This window comes from Monodelphis domestica, chromosome 2 (assembly GCF_027887165.1).
Source record: "Monodelphis domestica isolate mMonDom1 chromosome 2, mMonDom1.pri, whole genome shotgun sequence".
NCBI lineage: Eukaryota > Metazoa > Chordata > Mammalia > Didelphimorphia > Didelphidae > Monodelphis > Monodelphis domestica.
Window position 1 is genome coordinate 501,321,414 of NC_077228.1, and position 27,693 is coordinate 501,349,106.

At 36.6% G+C, this 27,693-nt stretch overlaps 1 long non-coding RNA gene across 1 annotated transcript; it reads left to right on the forward strand.

Annotated features, from left to right (window-relative positions):
- Nucleotides 1-5,809: 5,809 nt before the first annotated feature.
- Nucleotides 5,810-25,993, forward strand: LOC103093463 (uncharacterized). Its single transcript, XR_008916821.1, has 3 exons — nucleotides 5,810-23,716; nucleotides 24,503-24,614; nucleotides 25,393-25,993. It is a non-coding gene; the product is annotated as an uncharacterized LOC103093463 (long non-coding RNA).
- Nucleotides 25,994-27,693: the final 1,700 nt, after the last annotated feature.

Here is a 27,693-nt window from a genome sequence, read left to right on the forward strand (position 1 = left end):
CTGCTCAATCTCCATGCCCTATCTCCATGTTTCCTCAGTCCCCTTGGGTCTCAAGTCTCGCTTATTTTAGGAGTAAGTCTGGGGTGTCCTCAGTCAGTCCCTAACCTAGAGGTTGCCCCCCACTTGCTCCAACTCTGGATCTGTAGGTCGAGTGGAGGAGGGGTGATGAGCTCCCCTTTTGGTGGGAGTAATTTCACCCCCATAAATGTGGAAATACCCAAACTTTTCCTACTTTCAGTACTGCACCCTACAGTGGAGCCCCTTTGCTCATCTGATTTTGGTTTTGTCCTTTTAAGGCATTTTATATTGGTCAGTGGAGAAGAGAGGAAGAGACTTGCTTCTACTTTAAGGCCATCTTAACCCAGAAGTCTCTAGAAACAGTTTTTGACAATTTTTACCTGACATTTTGTGATTCAGATTTTTTCCCTCCCTTTCCCCTCTTCACTGAGATAGTAAATAGTCCAATATAGGTTATAACCAGTGCTGTCATTTAATACACATTTCCATATTCTGCATGTTGTATCAGAAGATGCCTATCACATGTAATTTAAAAAATGCAAGAAGCAAATAAAGTGAAAAATGGCATGCTTTGTTCTGTAGTCAGAACTCCAAAACTTCCTTATTTGGCAATGGATAGTATTTTTCATTATGAATTCCTCGGCGTTATCTTGGAACCTTGCTTTGCTGATAATTTTAACAGGATAATAAGTTTAGTCCTTCACAGTTGATTATAGTTCTCCTAGTACTCCTCACTTTACTCAGAATTAGTTGGTATGACTTCCCAGGTTTTTCTTAAACATCCTACTCATAATTTCTTATAGGATAATAGTATTCCATCAAAATCATAGCACAACTTGTTCAGCTATTTCCTAATTGTTGGACATTCCCTCAGCTTCCAATTCCTTGCCAACATAAAAGGAGCTGCTATAAATATTTTGTATGTATGAGTTCATTTCACTTTTCTCTGAGCTCTTCAATCTAGGGCAATATTGCTAGATCAATGAATATGCACAGTTTTAAAGCTCTTTGGACATAGGCACACATTGTTCCCTAGAATAGATAGATCAGTTCACAAGTCCACCAATAGTACATTAATGTCACTATATTTCCACATCTGCAGCATTTGCCATTTTTCTTTTCTGTCATGTTAGCCAGTCTATCTCAGAGTTGTTTTAATGTACATTATTCTGTGATTTATAGTATTATTTCATGTGAATATTGATACTTGATTTCTTCTGAAAATTTCCTCTTCATATCCTTTGACCATTTAACAACTGGGGAATACCTCTTATTTTTATAAATTTGACTCAGTTCTCTATGTACTAGAAAAAATAGGCCTTTATCAGAGAAGCTATAAAATTTTCTCCAAGTTTTCTACTTTTCTTCTAAATTTTTCTGAGTTTTTTGCCTTTCTTCTAATTTTGGTTTCATTAGTCTTTTTTGTGGAAAAAAAATCATGTAATCAAATTAATTATTTTATTTCCTATGATTCTCTCTATCTTTTGTATCTTTGGTCATAAACTCTTCTCTTATCCATAATCTGACAAGTACATTTTCCCCTGTACCCCTAATTGACTTATATCCCTCTTTTGTCTAAATCTTTTATTAATTTTGACCTTATTTTGGTATATAGCTTGAGATGTTGACCTATGCCTAGTTTTTGACAGAGTAAAAGGGGGCTATATATTTGGCTCACTTGCTCTCTCCAGAAGAACTTTCTGGATCTTTCCCCGAGAAGAACCTTCTGGATCTTTCCCTGAGGAAGAACCTTCTGGCTCTTTCCCTGGAGAGGTGGCTCTGGCTGGTCACTTCCTGTGATCAGGCCTAGATGCCAGTTTGAGCCCAGAGGAGCTCCCTCAATAGCTTCCTTGAGATGGTCATGTGGTGAGTGATAAGACTGATTCCCTTTCCCTTGGTTCTCAGGGTAGGCCCCCTTGGTCAAGGCCTTAAATTCTCGCCTGGATCAACCTGAGCTGGAGCAGTTTAAATTAACTCTTTCCCCTCTCTCTTTTCTTAGTTTCTTTCCTTTATATCAATTAAAATCACCATAAACTTACAGCTGACTTGAATAATTTATTATGGGATCTCCTTGGCAACCAAATTAATTTAGATTTTAAGTCACAAACCCTAAAATTATCTTTAAAGTTTCCCTCAAATTTTGGCATGTTGTCTCACTGTTGTAATTTTATTTAATGAAATTATTGATTGTTTTTATGATTTGTTCTTTGTCCTTATTATTTAGAATTAGATTATTTAATCTCCCATTAATTTTTAAATTATACTTCTGTGGCTCAGGACTGTAATTTTTATTCTATTATGGACTCCAAAAGGTACATTTAATTTTTCTGCTTTTCTGCATTTGATTGTAGGATTTTTAATGTGCTAATAGAGTCAATTTTATGAAGGTTGCATTTACAGTTGAGAGATATACACCTTTCTATTTCCATTCAGTCTTTTCCAGAGGTTTATCATATCTTACTTTTCTTAAATTTTACTTATCTCTGTAGTATCTTTCTTATTTATATTATGATTAGATTTATCTAACTCTTAGAGGAAAAGTTGAGGTCCTCCATTAGTATAGTTTTATTGTGAATTTCCTCCTGTAATTTAACTTAATTTTTCTTTTAAGAATTTTGATGCTATGTCACGATGCGTATGTTTAATATTGAGATTACTTCATTGTCTGTAGTGACTTTTACCAAGTATAGTTTTCCTACTTATCTCTTTTAATTAGGCATATTTTTGTCTTGCTTTCTCTGAAATCATGATTACTACATCTGCCTTTTTAAAAAACTTAGCTGAAGGTTAATAGATTCTGCTCTAGTCCCATATTTTAACTCTGTATGTGTCTCTCTGTTTCAAGTGTATTTTTTATAAGCAACATACTGTTAGATTATGTTTTCTATTTCATTCTCCTATCTGCTTTCATTTTAGGGATAAAATTATTGCATTTACATTCACAGATATGATTACTAACTATGAATTGCCCTCCATCCTATTTTCTGCTCCTCAGAATTCTCTGTGTCTGTCTGTCTCTCTCTCTCTGTCTTTCTGTCTGTGTCTATATCTTTCTCTGTCTGTCTCTCTTTCCCCACCTCTCTCTTTCTGTCATCTCTCCTTTAAAGTCTATTTTGCTTCTTACTACTGCTTTCCTTTATCTAACCCTCCATTTTATATCAACATTCTTTCTCTTATGCGCTTCCACTCTCATTTCCATGTTGAATAAAATAAATTTCTATATCCAATTTGTGTGTATATATGTATGTGTATATACACTTACATGTATGTATGTGTGTATAAGTATATATTTATTTTCCCCTGTTTGAACCACCTCAAATGAGAGTGAGGTTCAAACATTGTGTTTATACTCTATCATTCTTCCCTCTACTATAAAAGCTTTCTTGTGTGCCTCTTTTATAGAAGATTTAGTCCATTCTGCTTCTCCTTTCTTTCTTGTCTGAGCACCTCCCTCTTTCTCACCCTTCCATTTCTTTTTAGATCATCCCAACATTATCAATTCACTCTCGTGCTCTCTTTCTATATAGATTCCTCCTAACTTCCCTAATAACAATAAAGTTCTTAGGAGTTACATGTATCCTCTTCGTATATAAGAATATAAATAGTTTTAAATTATTAAGTGCCTTATGATTCCTATTTCATATTTACCTTCTTTGTGCTTCTTTTCTTGAGTCTTTTACTTGAAAGTCAATTTTTTTTTTTACTCAGCTTTGATCTTTTCATTAGGAATGCTGGGAAGTTCTCTATTTTGTTAATTTTTTTCCCCTGAAGGATTATTCTCATTTTGCTGGTTGGGTTATTCTTTGTTGTATTCCTAACTCTATTACCTTCTGGAATATCATATCCCAAGCCCTTCACTCCTTTAACATGGCAGCTGATAAATCTTGTATGATACCAGCTATCAATCTATAATATTTTGAAGGTTTCTTTCTGAATTCTTGAAGTATTTTTTCTTTGATCTAGGAGCTCTGGAATTTGACTAAAATATTCTTGGAATTTTTCATTTTGGGCCCTCTTTCAGGTAGTGATCAGTGGATTATTTAAAATTTTATTTTATCTTCTTGATCTAAGATATTGAGAGTTTCTTGTCATAATTTTTTTAAATAGGCATAAGCTTTTTTTTTTAATCACAGTTTTAAGGTATTCCAATAATTCTTTTTTATCATTACATGGTTATTTTATTTTACCAATTATATGTAATATCAAATTTACACATAAGTTTTCCAAAATTGTGTCCCTCCCCTTCCCCTTGTCCTCCCAGATCTAGAAAGCAATATGATCTGGTTTATTCATGTATTATTATGCAAAACATATTTCCATATTTTTTGTTTTTGTAAGAGAATAATTATATAAAAATGAAACCCCAGAACAAAACCCCAAATAAACAAGTGAAAAATTGCATGTATTCCAACAGTTTTTTCTCCTGCTGGTGGATAGCATTATTTGTCAAATGTCCCTCAGAATTGTCCTGGATGAATCATTGTATTGCTGAGAGTAGTGAAATGTATCACTGTTGATTCTCTAGCTCATTCCATAATTCCATTATTCCATAATATTGCTGTTGCTGTGGACAATGTTTTCCTGGTTCTTCTTATTTCACTCTACATTAGCCGCAGGTAGGTCTTTCCAGATCTTTCTAAAATTACCCTGTTTATCATTTATTACAGAACAATAGTATTCCATCATTACCATAATACCACAATGTGTTCAGTCATTTACTAATTGAAGGACAACCCTTTAATTTCCAATTTTTGCCAACACAAAAAGAGCTGCTATAAATATTTTTGTACAAGTGGGATCTTTCCCCTTTTTATCTCTTTGGGATACTTACCTAGTAGTGGTATTACTAGATCAAAGGATATAACTTTTTTAATAGACTTTTGGGCACAGTTCCAAATTGTCTTTGAGAATGTTAGATTATTTCACAACTCTACCAGCAATGCATTAATGTCCCAATTTTACCACATGCCCCCCAACATTTATCACTTCCCAATAATTATTAAATTATGTCTCTTCCAGTTCAATTTTTTCAGTGAGATATTTTATCTTCTCTTCTATTTTTCATTCTCCTTTTAAATTGTTTCTTGATGTCTCATGGAATCATTAGCTTCCACTTGCCCGATGCTAATTTGTAATGAATTATTTTTTTCAGTGAGTTTTTGTAAATCTTTTCCTACTTGGCTATTTCTGTTTTTTTTTTAAGGCATTATTTCATTCAGCATTTTTTGTGCCTCTTTTACTGAGTTATTAATTTTTCTTTTCATATTTTTCTTGCATCACTCATTTTTTTACTCAATTTTCCTTTATCAGCTATATATCAGCTTATAAGATGGGTTCTTATTTTAAATCTTATTTTTTATGTTATACTTAGTAACCACTACTACTAACAAAATACATTGAACTAAACAATCATCTAAAAAATGTACAAAAGCATAAACTCCACATTTTTACAATGTGTTTAACTATGGGAGAGGGAAAGGCGGGGGGGGGGGGGGGGGAAGGGGGGGAAGGGAGGAAAAGAAAACGATCTTTGTTTCCAGTGAATAATGTATGAAAATGACCAAATAAAATAATGTTTAAATAAAAAAATATATAAATTATATATGTATGTTAATATAAACATCCCCAAATTCCCTTTGTATTTATTTTACTTGGATACTTTTTTCTCTTTATTTTGTGGCTATTTTTTGTAGCATAACCATGGTATATATTATTCTTATTCTCTTTCCTTCTTTTTTTGTCTTTTCAAATTTTTTTTATATTTTTAAGATTTGTCATTTCTAATAAAATAATATAGCTCATTACATTCAGATATCACAACCTATTCAGCCATTTCTCCCATTCATTGTATTTGTGTTATTTACAGTTATTTTGTCATAACAAAGAAATCTTCCATGTATATTTTCATACATACATAACTTTTTACCCTCTCAGTGATGTCCTTAGGGTCTAACCTTAGTAGTGTGATCTCTAGGTCAATGAGCATGAAAAGCTTTATAGCACCTAATATATTTCCATTCTTTTTTTTCAAAAAAAAAATATCCATAGGTGTTTTAGCAATGTATCATTAGGCCTATTGCTCCATGTTCCTATCAACATTTTATTTAATCACTTTAACCCATTTGGTTCTCAGTTAACATGTATTACCAAGACCATATTTTGCTAGAGCAGTCCTTAGGCAGCAGAAACAACCTGTTGCCAGAAGCATACTTTTTTCTAAATCATGTCTTTCCAGTTTGATCGTATGCAGTGGAATTTTTTCTAGTGCTAAAAGGATGCAAGATGACCTTCATGGTATGATGAATGTTGAAGTAAGACTTTTACAGAATATTTTGTTCTCTAGGCCATCATTTTCCTACCAGAAACTATGTTTGGATTGTTTATGCTCAGTCTTAGATCTACTACTAACCTCAACTAGTGGTTTGTTTCTATTCATCTCCTTAAAATCTCTTTTATTTATTTGTTTGTTTATTTTGGGGGTTAGATTTATTGGGTTCTGAAAGGGAAAAATAAGGTCTGCCACTATTATTATTTTGCTACCTATTTCCATCTGTAGATCATTTAGTTTTTCCTTTAACAATCAGAGTGCTATAATACTTGATGTATATAGGTCCAATATTGATAACGCTTCATTATCCATACTACATCCACCTCTAACATGACATAGTTATCCAGTTCACTCCTTTCAATTATATCCATTTAGCCCCATCTCTGCTAGAAATCATGACCACTACTCCTGCCTTCTTTGGATCAGCTGAGGCATAGTATGTTCTCCTTCATCCCATTACCTTCACTCTATGTTTGTCTCTCATTTTCACTATTTCTTGTAGACAACATAGTATTTGGTCTTGGTTTTTGATCTTTTGATTACCCATTTTCTTCCCATGTGTGAATTCATTCCACTGTACTCAAGGTCATAGTTACTAGTTGTGTATTTCAATCTACTCCATTCCTCTTTGCTATTTGTTCCCCTCTTCCTTTCTTTCATATTCCTTCTCACATGTCCAATTTCCTTTGATCAATACCTCTCCTATTCACATCCATTCCCCCCAAATCCGCCCTTATCCTCCCCTACTACCCTCCTATTTCAATATTGGCCCATCTTTCCAAAGACTTTTCCATTATATCTTTCCCCTTACCTTTTAATTCTTATTTTGTCTACCCATCCCTAAATCCCTTGCTTATCCTCCAGCTGTGGCCATCTGATTCCTGATCCTTTTATCCCCTCATCTTAACCCCATACCTATTGATATGTACTCCTCTCTGAGTATCCCTCCCTTTCCTCATTTTTCTTCACTCTCCCTTCTTTCTCTTATTCCCTTAGTCCTCCAAAGGGATTCCCAATCCCTACCTTATCCTTCCTCCACCTTTCCCTTCTGTATCTCTGTACATTAAGAACATTTTTACACTTCTAATTGTGTATATTGTTCTCCCTTTATTCCAGGTCTGATGAGAGTTGGGTTCTAGTGCTCTCAGATCTCCAGCAATTCCATAGATGACATTTTCCCATACCAAAATCAGACAATTTGAACTTTTAGTTTGCTTATGATTAGTCTTTCATTAACTGTATGTTTCTTAGAGATCAAATTTTGTGCTGAGTTTTGGGGTTTTCTCCAGGAATAATTGAAACTCCTTTATTTTGTTAAATGTCCATTTTTTCCTTTTATAATTAAGATCATCTTTATTGAATATGTTATTCTTGGTTGTAAGCCCAGTTCTTTGCTTTGTAAAATTCTATACTCCATATCCTGCATTCTTTTAATGTTGCATTTGTAAAATTGTGTGATTCTAACTGTAGCTCTATAGTATTTAAATGGATTTTTCCAATTACTTGTGTGTAATTTATGTTACCCTAAAAACTACAATTCCTAGTAAAACTATGATTCCAAGCACCCTACTGTCTTCCTATTGTTATGTCCTGACATTGTTACATTTATTGAGGAAGATGGGGGGATTGGAAAAACTGGGGGTGAAGGGAGGTTTGTAGCAGGGTATGGAGGAGTTGAGGGGAGAGAGGGAATATTGCTGCTGGTGAGGCAAAGGAGAGAGATGCCCCCTGCCGAGAGGAAGCAGCAGGGATCTGATAAGGACTGTTTGTCATTGAATGATTGAACTGAGGTTTAGCTCCCTCTATGCCCAGAAAAGATAGTCCACTCATCTGACTGTGAATTCAAATAATATAAAGTTTAATAACCAGTTGGGATTAGAGAGATATCAGGAAGGAGGGGCAAGGGAGGTCCCTAAATAAGGTTGGAGTCTGTCTCAGATTTTAGAGCTGAAGCCAGGCCCCACAGGCTGGCAGAGGGTTTCTCCCACTCCTGTCTTCTGTGCTAGTTTTGTCAATTTCAGAATCTTAGCAGTATACAGAAAACAAACAAGAACAGTTCTAATCTTCAGAAGCCTATGTCTTTGGGTAGAACAGAGTAGAGGTATTCTACTCCAGACTGGGCTGAATGAGCTCTTCCCACCTCCAACACCAAGAAGGAAGTTCAGCCCAGAAGAAAGGAAGTGCTAGTCACAAGACACAATGGTCAATCTTGTTTCCTTTCCACAACATAGACAAGAGATAAATTCATTGGAGTTCCATCTCTCGGTCTCTTTCCTTCCTGTTGGCTTTGGTGGAGTGGGGATTTTTGAACAGGTAGAAAACTTAGACACGTAGTTCTATTTTGTCAGATAATAAACTTTATAACAATAATACTTAAAGTATTGCATAATTCATTTAAATCCTACATTTATGGCAACTGGAAGTGGGGTTTTGAACCCTTCATTCTCTCTGAGTAGATTAATTTGAAAATAAACCTTGTTTCTCCTGCCATGGCTCTCTCCTCCGCCTTCCTGGGAGCTCTGTTCAGAGCTGCCACCTGTTGCTGCTGATCCTCACCTCCTGCTGCTAACTCCCTGGGTGGTCCCAGCTGCCTGCTCCTCTTGCTGCTGCTGTTGTTACTGCTGCTGATTCTGATTGGAACCACTCTCTGGAGGAGGCTTGGAAAGTATAAATCCCTCTTTTCCTTACATTGCCAACAGCTGAGTGCTTGCTTGCTGCTTGCTTTGGAAGCCTAGCATAATGTCACAGCATTGGATATAAAAGTCCATAGACAAGTGGACACTGTTTAGGGAACATGCTGAATTCCTGAATGTTTGTTTTATTATTGCTTTTCTTTTTATTTTAATAGAAAGCATTGTTTTTTCTTCCTCTCTTTCTTATTTCTTGTACTCAAAGTACATATTATTAATATTAACCATTTTATTTTGGAGTAATGTAAGTTTAAAATATACATTTGCTTTAATATTAATGCATACCCAAAAGCTTTAGACTGTGGAAACCTGCTATTTATTGATAACATTTCATTGTTAATATTGATTAACATTTTAAGGGATTGTGATTAATGATTGTGTATGATTCCAGGAGAAGGGAACAAAAGAGCCATGGTTATGCCAAGGAGAACACAAAGAACAATCTTTATAGTGCCTATGAGCAGAAGGTCAAGAAGACCAAACCAATCCTGGTGGGATTGATGAGAATTTGTGCCAAAAAAGAGGACTCATTTGAGGTTTGAGGTTGCAGTTGTTTGACATAGGTCAGATGCATACCTTCCCCTTCCCACATTTGGACAAGTACCAAAGTTTGGCTATCATCCTGGCTCCCCTATCCCTGAGAGTGAAGGTAAAATCAGGCCAGGGAATGGCACTTCAGTTTACACAAAAATGTAGTCCTTTTTTCTCTTTATAGTATGGCAACTTATTGTAGTGCTGACTGATAATGGGTAAGTGCAATATTGCTGCATTTTTGTCTTATAGACTACTGGGACACAATTTGTTTTGATTGGACCCTAATACAAAGTTATGAATTAGAACTTGCTGCCTCTGTCAGAAGCAGCTGGTGAACCCACATTAACCATGACACCACCACCTTTGAAGATGAACGACGTTGACGTCTTGCTGCTGCACGTGAACACCGACACCAGGCCACAACCTCACCTCCCATAACAACTGGCGTCCCATGCCCCATGTGCCACAAACTGAGCCTCAGTCTTTGGACTCCAAAGCCACATGAGGGTACACCGTAGATGAAACTTCACAAAGACAATAGTAATTCTTGGTCACCAAGAGACTACCACTAACTCAGAAATTTATATATGCAGATTTTTGATATTTTGATTCTGATTTTGAATTTTTTCTTTCTCTAAAAAGCTTAATTTTTTTCTTCTATTTGTTTTTCTTTTTATGTTTTTGGTTTTCTTTTGATAATTGACTCATATGCCCAATAACTCAACCATGTATCCTGAGCTGACTTGGATGTTGGTCAACACCCTCTTCGGGGGGGGAACTATATTTTCATAAAAATCTAAGATTGAAAATTTTGTTTGAGAAAAATTTCAGGAAAAGAAGCTTGCAAACTCCTTAAATCCAGAAAAATGAATTTTTTGGAGAAAGATGTCTGAAAAAAAACCCTACACTGCATCAGGAAGATCCAAAATGAACTTTGGGACACAATTGATAGAACTGAAATGAGTTGGACACATTTATTTTGAATGTCAACTTTTATGCAAAAGGGGATTGTACCCTAATTGGATTTTTGTCAATAGACCTAGCAATCATTGGTTTTGTTCTCTTTCCCTATTATTCCCAAAATTATTATAATTTTCAAGGTAGTTATGGAGACTAGTCTTCCAAAGGATCTCAGGGGGAAACTGTAATTTGAATCTGTTACTTTTAAAACTACAATTCCCAGCAAAACTATGATTCTCAGCAAAACTATGATTCCAAGAACCCCACTCTCTTCCTGTCATTACATGATGATGTAGACAGGACATAAATTCGGTAGAATTTTGTCTCTTGGCCTCTTTCCTTCTGGGTGGTGGCTTTGGTGGAGTTGGGATTTTTGAGCAAGTAGAAAACTTAGTCAAATGGTTCTATTTTGTCAGATAGCAAGTTTATAGAAAATAATACTTAAAGTATTGCACAATTATTTAAAATCTTACACTTGTAGTATTTTTTCTTTAATGTGGGCCTTAATGAACTTAGCAATGGTGTTCCTGTTCATTTTCATCTTTGGGTCACCTTAAGGTGGTGATTGGTAGATTTTTTCAATTTTTATTTTACTCTGCATTTCTAGAATTTCTAGACAGTTTACCTTGATGATTTCTTGGATTATGAAGCATAATCTCTTCTTATATTGTCTCTTCTTGATCTATTTTCCAGGTCAGTTGTTTTTGTAATGTATAGTTAGAAATATCTTGAACCCCTAAAGCTACATTACCCAGAATGCCTTTCCCTTTGTGCACATTTGTGTCTTCATGTAATTGTTTATAAATTCTGTAGCTCCTCCCTATTGTTTTCTTCTCCTGTGACCCAAGCTGAGTTAGGTAGTTTTTTTCTTTAGTTATTACTAATAAAACATTAAAACATAATAATTAGTTATTGGATATCAATTTTAATCATTACATTTATGGTGACCAGATGGAATAGAATTCTAAATAATTTTTTAAGTCTTTAAGAAAAGAATAGATAGTATGGATAAGTTTTGCAAGCACCTGCTTCTGCTGCTTTCTGGCTCCCATGCCACCCCCTCCACCTGTCTCCCACTGACACTTCTTGAATCCATCAACTTGAGCCAGCATTTTTCTCCACTCCCCACTAGCCATGACTGGATCCACTCCTGAGAGTCTGCCAATCTGAGCCATTTGGTTTTTTTCACAGAGGGCAAGACCCCCAATCCCTTTGATCCCATTGCTCACCCCATGTGGGTTTTACAGCCTATCCTAGCAATTATCAGCAAGGGAAACACAGTGTGGAATAGAAAAATCCATGCTATTCAGCCCCAACACTTCCTAGTTTCTAAGACAAAGTCTTAAACTAACCCTGGGCTCTTGGCTGAGAGAGACTTACAACTCAGGGGGACTATTCTACCATTTATTTTGAGGGCAAATAGACAAAAAAATCAGTAGATTTGAAGTCAGTTTTGGAAAATGTCTGTTTTCCTTTCACTCTCCTGACTCAAAACATGAGGGTATTTAAAATTTTTATTTAAAAAAGGTAGTCTTTCATATGCAAATACCCTATTTTCTTCCCCAGTAGTTTTGTCCTTTCTGTTTACTCTCTAAACAAACCCCATTCAGCAACTTTTTCAGGAAAAATGCTATTGCAAAACATGTTCGAAACCCTGTAGTTTATAGTGCTAAAGTACATTTTGGCTCTGCTTGATTTTCTTACTAGCTGTTTGTACTTTTATTGGCTATTTCCCATTTTGCTTATTTCTCCTCAAGAATGCGCAACAAGATAGATGTTTAAAATAGAGAGCAAACTGAAATATTTTGACAACGTTTTGAAAATCTTAAATACTCTCAAAATGTAGAATGGAAATTCTGCTCAATGATTGTATGATGAAATCGAGATGGGTTACAAAAGAAATGGAACTGGATGATACATACTGGGTAGAGGAATGCATCTTTAAGATATATTGGAGTTTATTGCTTGCTAACTATTTTGAATTTATTCCCCTCCATAATAGTAAACAAGTTTATTGGAATTGGAGAAAAGGATTTTAGAATTCACTCCCTGTATCCTCTCAAACTTTATTGTAATTTCCTGACTGCTTTAAGTTTTAATTTTGTTTCCTTTAAGTTCATCTATTAATCTAATCAATATATTCCTTTACATTTTTTTGATTTGTACCTTTCCCCTATGACTATACTGAAGAATATCATTGTAAAAGCCCATGAACATCTTGCCCAAACCTTGTCTGTAGATTCATCAAGATCATCCAATCTTTCAGTTTGAAGGTTTGCATATATATATGTATAGATAGATATAGATATAGATATAAATATAGATATAGATGTGTGTGTGTATATACACATATATATTATAAAGAATGTTGTATTCAAGGTAGAGAACCAAATAGATGTTCCTACCAGAGAAAAAAGTTTTACATAAAGCAGGAAGCCAAAAGGAACTTCTGGAAGTATGAGTCTACTTCCACCAGAACAATAAAGATTTCTTGGTCATGTTGTAGACCCCAAAAGCTTTCCCTCAACAATACAGAGATTTGTGGTTTTTCTAGACTCTTCTGCCAAATTTTGAAAACATGACAGTAATAGACTTTGTTAAAAATATCTTTGCCAAGATTGAAAGATTTGCTACATCTGTAAAAATAGTGACAAGTATCCATCAGTTTAGAAGTTGTTTTAAATGTCATACAGTAAGTCATGTGAATCCTATATAATTGTGGTTTTGTTTGCTATTGACATTAACTGGGCTATTGGGAATTTTGGAGATTTGGGTCCTGTTCCTTATAAAAAAAAACTGTTACTTTGTGAAAATCATTTGCACTCACACAGTGGTTCATGGCCAAGTTAAAAAGGAAATGGATCTCATTTTTGGGTAATGAACCTTTGAATTCTATCTCTCTTTGGCTGACACAGTGTGTCACTGATTGTAAGCTATATATTTTTAATTTAAAAATTTTTGTATTATTGTTTTTCTTGGCATGTGCAATAGTATTTAAGTTTTATCTTTTTTCTCTCCTTTTTGTATTTGAAGCATATGTTAATGGTATTGAGAAGATTTTCTTTAACTTTGTTTTTGATTTTGAAGTAATATACCCTTAAAAAACATTTGTTCTTATATTAATATATACCCCCCAAAAGCTTTAGACTATAAAAATGATGCCATTAACTGTTTAAAAATTATGGAACTTTGCTTAATGATTCTGTATGATTCTGGAAGAAGGGAAGACAAAAAAAGCCATTGCACAGTGCCAAAGAAGCACAAAACTATCCTGCATAGTGCCAATGGAACATAAGGTCAAAGAGACTAACCAATCCCAGTAAGATTGATGAAATTTTGAGCCAAGACAAGAGAATTTGAATTTAGTTGGGGTTTAAGGTTGTGGCTATTTGACATATGTCAGAAGCAAGACTTCCCTGAGCTCTATCAAGCATCTTACTTTGTCTCCTACCTGATTACCATAATCTGGTCCCTTTTCTGTCTTTCATAGTGTAGCAAACTTTCTGTAGTCCTGGCTACTGATTGGGTAACTGGATAATTACATAAATCACTTTAATTAGTCCCTGATTCAAGGATCTGTTATAGGTTTATTTTTCCTTTACTTACATTTTGTAGTAATAAGATTTTGATATTTTATATTTCACCCACAAGTTATTTTTCTCTTTTATTTGGATTTTTAAATTTTTTTTATCTCTTTTACCAAATAATTCCTATACTTCATAACTCATCCATGCATCCCTGAGTGATCTTTGTGTTTCTTATTATTATACTCAGGGAGGACTATGTTATTGTTGTGAACTTTGATTTGAATTTGAACCTAATTTATAACAAGAGGCTACCTCCCAGCATCCAAAAGACAAACTGTTTGGAGAAGGTGCCATGACGATGCCTTCAGAGACCACACACTGCATCAGAAGATCTAGAGATAACTTTAAAATATGGCAAATTTGAAATGGTGGGGGTTTTGAATGTATTTATTTTGAATGTATACTTTTATGCCAAAGGGAACTGACCCCAAATTGGCTTCTTCTTGGTGTAGCAATCATTCATTGTTTTTTCCCTTCCTTTTATTCCTCAAATTATTGCACATTATAAGTTAGTTATGTTTAAGTGATCTCTTTGGGGAGACTGGTCTCCCAAAGGAGCACAGGGAATATTATATAGTTAAAAAGCTCTTGAACCCCTAAAATTACATTACCTAAAATTCCTTTCTGTATTACCTAGAATGCCTTTCCCTTTGTTTACATTTGCATCATCACATAATTATTTATAAGTTCTGTAGCTCCTCCCTATTGCTCTCTTCTCTTGTGACCTGAACTGAGTTAGGTCATTTTTTTTCTTCCTTTAGTTATTATTAATAAAACTTTTAAAATAAAATAATTATTCAATATAAAATTTAATCATTACAGTGATAAGATGTTTTATATTCCCTTCAATTATTTTGTTCCTTTTATTTTGCTTTATTATTTCTTGTTGTCTTTGGAAATCATTAGCTTCCCCTTGACTAATTCTAGTTCTTAATGCAGTCAAGTCTTGGTACTTGACAGTTTCAGAACTCATCAGATTTGGTATTCAGCATATTTTGATGAGAAAAAATGTTGTTGTGGTATTCGATGTTTGCTTGTATATAATTGAAAATCCAGTACTCTAAAAAAGAATTACATTTCCTGGGAACCCACTGACTTCCTGTCATTACATACTTCCTGTAGACAGAGGATATTAGCAAGTGGGTGGTCCTCTTGGGCCTTTTTCTTTGACTTCCTGTCAATATGGTGACAATGGTGAATGGGGATGTTGAAATGGGCTAATCAACCATCGGCATGTGGTCTTTATTTTGTATCCTCTTCATTCCTTGATTTCTAATGATTATTTAATAGATCTCCTAAAATATAATATTTATATTTGAGATTAATTTTAATTTTTAAACTTGGTATTTGATATACTTGCTAGAAGTTGTTGGAGTCATGATATTTGGAAGCCTATGCTCTCTCTAGCCAAAAAAATAGGAATGTGTTGATTCAGGATCATAAAGAAGGGCTAAACACTGAGGAACTACAGGAATTTCAAAGGGGGGCAGCAACAGCTAGTGGTGGGGAGTTTTCTTCAGGTGAGGCAAAAAAGGATATCCCCACTTTATTAATCAAGGAAATGTGTGTGAAATTACTGGAAGTAAAAAAAAAACAAAAAACAAAAAAAAACCTTTGTTGAAAAATATTACCCTGACAAAGCTTTAACAAATAGAATTATGATTTTTTAATCACTAGATTGTCACTTTAGAGAAATTTTGAAATATAGACAAAAAACAACATTGGATAAGTTTCTTGTAAAAGTTATTCCCAGTGACTTTCAAGCAGAGTTCAATGGTGATAACAGACAGAAAAGAGAAAGAAAGAACTCCAGAAAGGTAGTTGCCCTCAGATATTATGGAAGGAAACTACTTTTCCAAATAATACTATTTTTCTCCCCATCAACCTCTAAAGCCATGAACTTTTCTCAATTCAGTTAAAGTGAAGTTTAAAGTTCTTTTATTTAACCTTGTTGTCTTTTGAAAATTTGTCTATGTTTTATTAATGTTTATTTAGTAAAATAAAACTCCATTAATGTATATAATGCCTTAAAATAGGTATCCTAGGTACCTGGAATGAATTAAATTTACATCATTCCTTATGGGAAAAATTAATTTGGAACTCAACCTTTTTGGTATTTGATATGCTTTTTGGAATGAATTAATGATTGGTACTAAGGTATCACTGTACATTATTTTCTTCTGTAAATTTCTGGATCTCTTTTTTTTTCCATTTGGATGATCTTTAATAATTATTTTTAAACCCTTACCTTCCTCTTCAGAATAAATACCATGTATTGGTTCCAAGTGTGAATCTTAAAACTATTCAGACTCTACTTTAGAAGATTTGATTAAGCTATTCCCCATTTTTAACAATGATGGTCCTTGATCAGGAATATATTGAGAACTTTTTAAATTACTCTACCCTACTCAGAAAGTGCCTTAGGGGAAGATAAAGTTGCAAACTCCTGATTGAACAATGAAAAGTCCCTAACTCATACTTATAGTAAAGCTAGAACCTTAAGCTAGATCTATTTTTAGATCTAATACAAAAGGGTATTAACTACCTATAAAGGTTAAATTAGTACCTTACAAAAGGCAAGTTTAACAAAGAGGTGTGAAGTACTCAGAGGATTTTATCTAACCAGAGAAGGTGAGAACCAAAGAAGATGAGAACTAAGAAGTGGCAGTCCTGGGGAAAAGTGTCTACTGTGATTGGTAGACATGAATATTTAGGGGAGGGGACATAAGAGAAAATTTCTTTAAAAAGGAAGGGGGAAAGGTAATTGAGTAGTTGGAGTTCGGAGTTGAAGTGAGGAGATTTTGAATGGAGATCACAATTGAATTCAGTGTAGAGTTAGACTATGAACTAAGTTCAGGAGATTCAGTGGAGGAATGGAGCTTGCTTGGACATGATCTTGTGGTGAGTGATAAAGACTGACTCGCTCTCCCTTAGGCTCAGGCCTAGGCTAGGCCCTTTTCTACTGCTTGGCTATTCTCTCTCTCTCTTTCTCTTTCTCTCTCCTTCCCTTAATTCCTTCATTTATATTAATTAAAATCTCCATAAATCCCAGCTGACTTGGGTATTTTTCATATTGGGAATTTCCCATGGTGACCACTTATTTAAGATTTTAAGTCAAAACACTAAAAATTATCCTTTATAGTTTGGCCAAACCCTTTAGTAGTTTATTCTTTACAGTTTTAACATTCACACAAGGCAGAAGAGTGGTAAGGGCTATGTAATGGGGGTTAAGTGACTTGCTCAGGGTCACACAGCTAGGAAGTGTCTGAGAACAGATTTGAACCCAGGACCTCCTGTCTCTAGGTCTGACTTTCAATCAACTGAGCTACCCAGCTGCCCCCTTTTAATAATTTTCTTGATTTTCTTGCAATGCTTTTTTCCCCCCTCCCTTTTCCCTCAACCTTTCATCATTTGGTTTTTGAAGTCTTCTTAAAACTCTTACAAAAGCTCTTTTTGAACTTGTGTTTCTTTACTATTTTTGAAGTAGGTGTGTTTATTTCACTGTCTCCAGAATTTGAACTGAGATTTTCTCTGTCTCTATAATAGCTATCAATATTTGGGTTCTTTCTCATTTGCTTGCTCATTTTTATTTATTCATTTATTCTTAAATTTTAGCAGCCAGGCCAATGGACTAATTTTTTTTCTGGAGTCCTAGGGTTCCTAGCATGATGATATATGTTATTTCAGGTTTCAGGAATTTTTTTGTGTGTGGGTTTATATTCTCCTGGGTTCTATTTAGTTATTATATTTTTTATAGTCCAGAGTAGAGATGTACTCCCAATTCCCTCCTCAAGCCTCAGTCCCTGATTGATCTCAGGTGCTCCAACCAGAACCCTCAGGCAATTCTGCTTCTACAACATTGTGCAGCCAATCTGCCTCCCACTGTGGTAGCAATCAAGAACTCCACTTTCCAGGGAGTAACCACAGCTGATGGGCCCAATCCCTCTGCAAACACATTCACTAGTACATGCTCCTTTTTCACTCCTACCATGGCAACCTGAGTCCAGTATGTATCTCAGGCCTCCAATGTCCCTTATTTGTTAGCAATAAGGCTTGAGTTCTTGCTTTTATTGCCTGGTGCCCAGGGATTCTAAGGTGTCTGTTCCTTCATTGCTGAGCTGTAGGCTAGTCAGTCTTCATGGCCAAGGTGGAAGTGGACACAGCTTCTACCAAGGTCCTCTGCCTAAAGATTCAAATCTCAGTAGCATCATGAGGGATCCAAGCTCAGCAAACAAGGCGAGGTTGCTGATCCCTTTCCCTAGGGCTACTTTGTGGATTCCCCCTGTTTGTTCTGTGCCTACTCCCAAGCCCTACTGCAGTGGGACTGAGGCCAGGGAAGTCAGAAACCTTTGTCCCTAGTTGTCCTTAGCTGTTCAGCCTTACTGTTCAGACTCCTGTCTGTTTTTGCTGCTTTTAGTGTTGATTTTATAGAATTAATTTTTTTTTTGGGGGGGGGGTTTAGAAGAATGAAAAAGCTTCATATCCACCATCTTCCCACAATGATTCTTATTTGATTACAAAAATAGTTTTTAAGATCTTCCAGGAATTTTTATTTTGCTTATGTCCAATTCACATTCCTTCCTCCCGCCCTGGAGTTTTGCTTGTATGTTTTGTCATCATGTCTTCATCCAAGATTCTCTTGATCTTCCTTATCACCATAGTCGATTGTTATGGTCATGTTCTTTCTTCCTTGTTTGATCATTTTCCTCAGCCTATTCTTGGTTTTGAACTTATGTTAAAATTGAGCTCTGCTCCGTGTGTGTGTGTGTGTGTGTGTGTGTGTGTGTGTGTGTGTATGTGCGTGTGTGTGTATTTAAACTTTCAGACTTTTTTGAACTTCTGTTTTCAGATTTCATTCTGACAGTGTGGAAGTTTTTGATGTTTCTAAGGTAATGTAATCCAGTGTTAGGTGTGGTCACTGCTTCATTTTTTTTTTACTCCTTTGCCTTCTGAGCAAAAACATTTTTTTTTCTCTTCCAACTATAAAAAGAAGTGGATATAAGCAGTGGAGTTTTCAAGCATTTGGTCCTGCACCTAGTGCTAGCACAGGGGCTCCTTGTAACCTTTTTCTGACCATTTGCTCATTCCCCTTACTATTTCTGGCTTGAGAGTTCCCTGAACTGATGCTGCTCCCACCACTGGTGTTGTGTTCACATGGGCTTTGGGCCACTTTTCACCCCCATGCCACAGATCTTTCCTTTAGACTTCCTATGTTGTCTTAGTTTGGAAGAGTTTCACTGACATTTTGACAACTCTGCTGGTCCAGAATTTAACTTGAGGTACTATTTTAAAGTTGTTTCAAGAATAATATTGAGAGACAGTCTCTCTGTTCTGCAGTCCTTGTCTTCCCCTCCTCATTTCTTGATGTTTCAATTCTGTTTTTCTTTCAAGGCTCAGATCAGATGCTACCTTTATCCTGGAGCCTACCCAGATCTCCCTATCTGGTTTCCTGAAAGTTTGTGTCTTCCTATAATTCTCATTACTTTCTAATATCTAATACTTTCAAAATAGTTTCTTGTGTTCCTTTCTTCTTCTCAGAGTGTAAACACATTGAAGGCATGAATAAGGAATACCATATATGTCTTTAAGCACAGTGTCTATCATCTTAATAAAAACTTATTGTGGTTTCACTCATAGAATTTCTGAGCTAAAAGGGATTTTAGAGTTCCCCTTTCTCTTCTTCTCACTCTTAGACTCAGAAAGAGTTAGATTCAAGACTCCTCATTATATTGTCTGCATGTCCATGAGCAAGTCACTTAATGTCTCATTACCTCTGATGTCATATGCTCTATGACTTGTTATATTAGAACTCTATCCTCAATGCTATTAAACTGTATATACACTTTGAACTAGCAATACTGTTACTATGTCTATTCCCCAAGGAAATCAATGAAAGAAAAAAAGAACTCATGTGTACACGAATATTTATAGCTGTTTTTATATAGTAGCAAAGAATTGAAAACTGAGGAAATGCCCATAAATTAGGGAATAGCTGAACAAGTTATAGTATATGAATGTAATGGAATACTAGTGCTGTAACAAATGATGGAGGGTATGACCTCAGAAAAACCTGTGAAGGTTGGCATAAACTGATGCAAAGGGAATTGAGAAGAACCAAGGGAATATTCTACATAGTAACAACAGTATTATGAAGATTATTAACTTTGAAAGGTTTGGGAATGCTGATAAATATAATGCTCTACCCAAAAAAGGCTTATGATAAAACTTCTATCTACCTCCAGATGGAGAAACTGGTAGACTCAGAATGCAGATTATAGCTTATATTTTTTCTATTTCTTCACCAGGAATAGAGTGGAAATATTGATATTTACAGGGAAATAATTTTAAACTAAATAAAGAAATAAAAACTCTGCTGTAAAATAAAAATAGTAACAAATGGCAAATTAAGAAATAATCAAAAGGTAAAAATATTTTTATATTTACTAAAATCTGCTCCTCCCCTCCACCAATGAAACTGAGTTCTATGGAAGAGAAAGACTTGTTGAAGGTACAGCAAGGAATTAGTGAAAGAAACTAGTCTAGAACCCAGGGTTCCTCTTTCCCAAGTCCAAGTCTCCCTTTTATTCTCTCTCCTCTTTTTGTTCTGTCCTTTCCATTTGTCTTGTCTCTTCTCTTTCCTATATTCCTATATGCAGAAGAAAAGAGGCAGGTCTAGACCTGGAGCAGAAGTGAATTAGATCTAAAAAAAAAGGAATTAAATCAATATTTGTTCCAAAAGATATTTTAATGAGGATAGGATGGGGGAGGGATATGTTTGGAAAGCAAAGTGATATAAAAACAAGAGATTTATGTTTCAGTATGTAGCTTTAGACAAGGGAGTTAGGAAGAATCATTATAATAATCACATTTGTAGAGCTCTAGGTTCCTGGCATTGTGCTAAGCACATTATAATTATTATCTGATTTGATCTTCAAAACAAGCCTGAGAAGGTGATGCCATTTTTATTCCCATTTTATAGATGTGGAAATGGAAGTAAAGAGAAGTTAAATATCTTGAGGTCAAATTTGAATTTGCATCCTCTTTGCTCAAGTCTAGTGCCCTGTCCTTTGTGCCATTTAGCTGACAGTGGGAAGGAGTTAGACTTGGGGGATAAGAACAAGTAGAACAGAGCACCACTTCATTGATTCACTGATTAATTATTTCATTCATTCCCCAATCTACATCCTAAGTTTGCTCATCTGACTTTATATCTATCTACTCCCTCTTGTCAAGTTGCATAGAATATGCACCTTAGGGAATGTATATGTGAATATGTTCATAGGAAAGTAATTTCTGAATAGTGTGCTCTAAGTCATTCATTTTTACCTCTCACTGAATGGACTTCCCTTTCAAAGAAACTCCTTTTAGTTACCTGCCAGATTTCTTGTCTTTTCCCATTGATTGATATTGTTTTTCTTTCTTGATAGCCCCTGATGCAGCAAACTAGATTTAGCAGTAGAAGTGTCTAAAGATTATTGAATCCATCTAATTTTTTTTTCTACTCAAAACTATGATTTCAATATTACAGGAAACTCCCTGTGAGGAAACTCCCCCCAGATATAGATTAGCACCTGCTTTGAAATTTAGTCTTACAGAGTTGCCCAGGGCACTGAGAGGTTAAATAGCTTGATCAGGTGGTATGTGTCAGTCTAGACTTGAACCTGTCTTCTTTGATTCTGAGATTAATTCTCACCTTCAAATCAAAGGCTTAAGGCTAAAAAAAAATGAAGCTCAGAGAAGTCCAACAGTCCTCAAAGAGTAAGGAAGTAGTGTTGGGATACAAATCCTCAGGTCATCTGACTCCCGAGCATCCCACAGAGGCTCAAAGTACCCTGCTTTCCCAATAGAACTCAGCATCTACTGCCTTAGCTCTTCTTCCCTCCAGAGCCCTATATGAAAACTCTTTCAAAGGAGGGAAATGGGGTAGGTTTTCATGCCCTCTAGTGTTCAGATCAGAACTCTGCACCTAGTGAATCACTTTAGAGCAGCTGTACTGTTACTGGATCCCTCTGATGGAGGAAAGATGCTGAAGGGAATAGAGGAGAAAGAAAATCTCTTAAGATTATGGACCAACAAGAGATTTAAAGCCTTAAATCCTCAGGGTAAAGGGTCATTGACATGAGGTAGTCTCCAATAGTGCTGACCTCTCTGTCACATACATGGATGGTGACAAAAATGGAGGAAACACGAACATATTAGGATACACATCCCAGGCATCCTGATCATCATCCCAACTCTGCCCCTACCTAGTATATATGTGTTCCCTACCTCTACTTCTTAAGAATCTCCACCCTTTTTAAGGGCAACTATGTGGCACAGGAGATATAATGTATGAGGTCTGGAGTCACAAAGACTCATCTTCCAGAGTTGAAATCTGGCCTCCGATGCTTACTACCTATGTGACTGGGCAAGTCACTTAACTCTGCCTTAGTTTCCTCATCTATAAAATGAGCTAGAGAAGGAAATAGCAACTACTTCAGTATCTTTGTTGGGGTTGCAAAGACTTGGATGTGGCTGAATTGACTAAACAACAACCAAAAGCCCCTGTTAGAGATTAACTCAAGAACCATTTCCTGCCTGAGACTTTCTCTGATCCCTCTAGTCACTAGTTTCCTTCCTCCCCATTTCATTTTTTGTATTGTATATACTTATATGGACACATTGTCTCTTCCAATAGAACCTAAAGTTCCTTGAGGACAAAATCTAACTCATTTTTATCATCCTATCCCCAGCAACCAGAACAGTGCCTGACACACAGTAGGCACCTTAATAAATGCTTATGGATTGGTTTTGTTAGATGATTCACATATTGTGGTGTCATGTCTGTGGGATGGACTGGTGGTCAAGAATAGAGTTCTAGAAGAAACCACTAGAACATTCCACTGTTTCTCATCACCTCCAAATTACTTTGAATTAATTTTATGTTTATGTTTATATTTATTTATTTATTATTTATTTAGTTGCAAATGGTCCACCTACTCCAATAGGATAAAAAGCTCTCTAAAGATGGGGGTGGTTTTATCTTTTGGTACATTCAAATTCTAGCAATGTGTGTGATTAAGAGTAGATGCTCAGTATATGCTCGTTGATTGATTGACAACCTGAATGATACTCTTAATCAGAAGAAGAATGGGGAGATTGAGGAGAAAGGGAAAAACAAAGAAGAGAAAGCAACTTCCATAGGTAGTCACTCCTTCCCACTACACCCCCCCCCATGTTGTTTCTCACCACACCCACTTATCTATACCCAGTACTTAACTGCATCACATATCTCTACAAGATCTTTATCTGTCCCGTGTTGAGGGCAAGTTTTCCCCAGAGTCTTACTCCTCGCAGGGAAAAAGGAGTTTTCCATGTGGTCATTGCGTCATAAGTAACTTCCTTTCCTTTTGTGAGTCCCCCCACCCCTGCAGGGATGGGCAGGGAAAACCCCAAGTGCTGTATATAAATACTCCAGACCTGGGGAGATGGAGAGCCAGCAGAACTTGAAGGTTCATCATCTTCAGAAGCCACAGCTCACTCCAAGATGCGGTACTCCACCATAATTCTGGGATGTCTGCTTGTAATGCTGAATTTGGAAGATGGTCTAAGCAAGAGTTGTAAGTATGAGGCTCATTTCTTGGTTTCTCCCTGATTCCATGCCACTTCTTAATGGAGCAGAACAGATTCCTATATCTGGGACATTCCCCCAGAGACCCTCGAGTTAATTCCAAGATTTCCTCTGAAGAGGAGGAAGTCAAAGAAGAGAAGAGGGCACTTCTCAACTTGGGCTGGGAATAGGTTGTGGGTGAGGGTCTATGGCAGACATAAGGAGGAAGGGGCCACCTCCTAGAGAGGGGGACCTCTTTGGTCCACTCTCCACCTGGGCTGATGGACTTATAAATAAAGCTAGAAGGAAGAGTCTTAAGTGTTATTGAGTCCAAATACTTTATTTTATCTGGAAGGTCCCAGAGAAGTTGTATGAATTGCCCCAGTTTTCATAGTTATCAAGTGAAAGGTGCTTTGCAGGGCTAGAACCTATATCTTCTCATTGCCTTTCCATAGCACCTTGCACAACATATAACTTGCCCTTTTGGTTTATGTAGGTGGTAAGGATTCACCCCAGTAGTTTGGGCAAACCCTTGAGCAGCCCTGGGTTCTGAGCCTCTTGTCCTATCTAGGCAAAGGGCAGGCAATTTCCCCTGGGTATTTTCTTTTCTTTCTTTCAACTTCTTTATGGGAAAGGAGTCTCATTCCTTTTATAGCTGCCCTTGTGGCCCTGCCCAGACAACCCTCAGTAGAGCACAGCATGGGGGATGCCTAGATCACCCCATTGTAGCTGGTGAAATGAGCTAGATTTTCAGAAAGAGACAGGATACAGACTGTTTTCTGGGATTTCTTTACAGTGGTTAATTCGGAGACGACCTGCTGCTATGAATTCCAGCTGAGAAAGTGTGCATACTCACACATCAAAAGCTATGAGCTCACTAGCTCCTCCTGCTCCTACAAGGCTGTGATGTGAGTTTCCTGTCCTATCCGTGGTTCTACACCAATGAGGGTTCTGTAGATGCCTCCAACTGAAATGAAACTGTCCTTGAATAAGGGACAGCCAAGAGAAGCTCAGAGAACAGAAGAACATTTTAAGTGTTTAGAGTGCTCTCAGTTTAGAATCAGTTCCTCTGCCCTGGAGATCAATGGGATCAAAGCTCCAGGATAGACACTGGAGGGTGGGAACAGGCCCCCCAGTTCCCTGCTCTGAAGCATTTTATATACAGAAATCTAGAAAGCTAAGGAGCCAGGTGGGAGGCTAATGAATTTTGTGAGAGAGAAGAGTGTTTAGGTCTTCTGAATGGCCTCTTTGAGGTAGCCAGAAGTCATCTGAAATGAAAAAACAGTGTAGAAGGAACATTAGCTTGGGAGTCAGAAAACCTGAAATCAAATCCTGCTTCTGACACTTGTATCCCTATGACTTTACAAAAGCCAAATCAGCTCTCTGAACCTCAGCTTCCTCCTCGGTAAAATAAAAAGGTTGGCTGGGTTTTGATGTTTCATCCACATGTATGAGGCTAAGTCATGGAGGTGACATGAAGAAAGGAATTGATAGCAAGAGGAAAGGAACACTCCAAAGGTCTAGGAGGACTTGTGATGAAGGTTGGGGTTTGCTTCCCACATATCCTAACCTTGAAGGATTTGATCTCTGTCTTATTAGGAATAAAGTCTGAGTTTAGTTGAGTATATAGGAGGTTTTTCTTCTCTGACAACAGTCTTAGGACTTTCTCTTTGTCTCCATTCACAGATTTACTCTGAAGAAGGGCCAAAAAATCTGTGTACATCTTGAAGAAAAATGGGCTCAGAATTACTTGAATAAACTGAAGAAGAGTTCAATTAAAACACACATTTGAGGGCTACTTCTAACCAGAAGACTATCTCGATTCCACCAGTTGCCATTATACTCCCCCTTCATTTGTAAATATTGTGTATTTAATTGTCTATGTCCATGTTATGTGTAAGCTCCATGAGGAGAGGGAAGGCTTCCTCTCCTTTTTTTGTTTTGTATCCCCAGCACCAGTTTCACTGTCTGGTATGAGAAAATTGAGAAATCTTTGTTGAATTGAAAGTGGACTTCCAACAAAGAATGAAGATATCTGGGCATCCTAAAGCCCTGTTTATTCACCAGCCCCTTACTGATTGTTTTGCCAGACTCTGAAGTTTAGCCTGGGTCTCAATAAGCTATTATTGTGTCTTATTTATTGGGGGGGGGGAACCTCCAGTTTCTGTAACCTGTTTATTATGTGGACTCTACTTGCAAATAGAGATGAAGCCTCATTTGGCTTATGACTGGGTGTCATAAGGCATCATGGACTTGTTTGACTTGGAATAAATATAACTTATCTAAATTAAGACAAATAAATGTTTTAAATCCAGTTCCTTTGTCTTGTATGACTCTCGTTGGTTCTTGGGCACAGTAGTTATTGGACGCTTCTGCTTTAAGCCAAAGGTAGAAACTCTATATCTTCAGGTTGTTGCCCAACTTGGAAAACCTAAAGAGGTGTCAGCTGGGGTACAAGGTGAAAACACTGCTCCTCTTCACACTGAAAGGATCAAATACCCAGAGATAAAATCATCACTCACTCTTCTAACCTGATGGGAGACTCCATTCTTTCCATCTCAGCCTAGCAAACTCATGTGGAAACACAGACAGCACAAAAGCAGAGAATTTGAATTTGAGAGCTAGAAAGGTCCTTAGTGAGTTCAGGGGAAATTATTCCTCTTCTCTCAAACCTCATTTTCCTGACTTGTCAAAGGAGATGTTTAGCTTGGATTAGTTCCAAGGATCCTTTTAGTTCTAACACGCAATGAGTGGATGAGTCCTCATTGTGTGATGCTGACTATCCTAGCACAGTAGCTAAGTCTACATGTTCTACTGCACCAATCTCTTGCAGAATCAGAAAAGGACCCCTTCAGTAGTGCCATAATCCAGGCTCCTTCTTTGCAACTTTCCTTTTCCCATTCCACTTCCAAAGGTTTGGATAACCTAGGAATAATCGATGGGTTGGAACATCCCTGACATGCTGTATAGTGTAGTCGGAATGAATACAAAGGAAGAAAGGGGTTCTGTTTGACAGTTTTTCATTTGACCCAGGTTGAAGTATTCTGATATATTGCCTAGGCTACCCCTCACATGGGGGCCTCTAGAAGTGCTATGCATTTGTGGGTTAAAACCATATTTCATAAGCCTGTACCAATTTCTTTTTTACCAACAAGTTACATGGCATAGTAATTCAGAGCAAATGGCATTTAATTAAATAACTGTAAGGATAAGGGATATAGGATGGGGAAAATCACAGTTAACTCACCAAATCCTCCTCTGCAATGCCTTCTCCTTCCAGAATCTTTTCCCGGGGCTTGTGGCAAAATTATTTTCCTTCCCCTTAGAGACAACCTTTGCATTTTCCCCCTATTCCTCATCCCTTATCCTAATAGCCAACATGGAGATAAGAAAGATTTTCCTACTTTCCTATGGCAAAAAATAAAACTCTTCTATGGGTGACTCTGCTAGGGGTGACTAGAGTAGTAGTGTGGGGCAAGTACACTTGCCAAGGATCCATGTGGCTATAGGAACATACACTTAGGGTGCATACACAAGATATGTGTTGATCAGAAACACGTAGAGAAAGCATGTACTCCGAGAAGTGTAGTCCAAGGGTACCATTGGGTTCCTAGAACTCACATTGTTGATTCTAGAGTACTGCTAATATGCTCTGGTGGTATCACTTAGTTGCTCTCTCTTTCTGCTCAGCATTGAATCTCTATCTGCTCTTCTTTGCTCTCCTTAATCTCAGTTGCATTGTCTCCTTGGTCTTATGTTCCTTGAGCATCCTTTCTGCCACCATCTGTTGGATGTTGGCTACTTGGGCTCTTCTGGTCTATTTGTTGCTCTTTGCTACCATCTGCTGGATTGCAGTGGCTAAAATAATCTCTCTGTGGCAGAAATAGTTCAACCTCTCAGCTAAGCACTCCATAGACAGCATCCCAATATTCTAGACTAGGATAAAGTTTTACTGCCTTTCTCCCCATCTAGTTCTTGGCTCTTGGT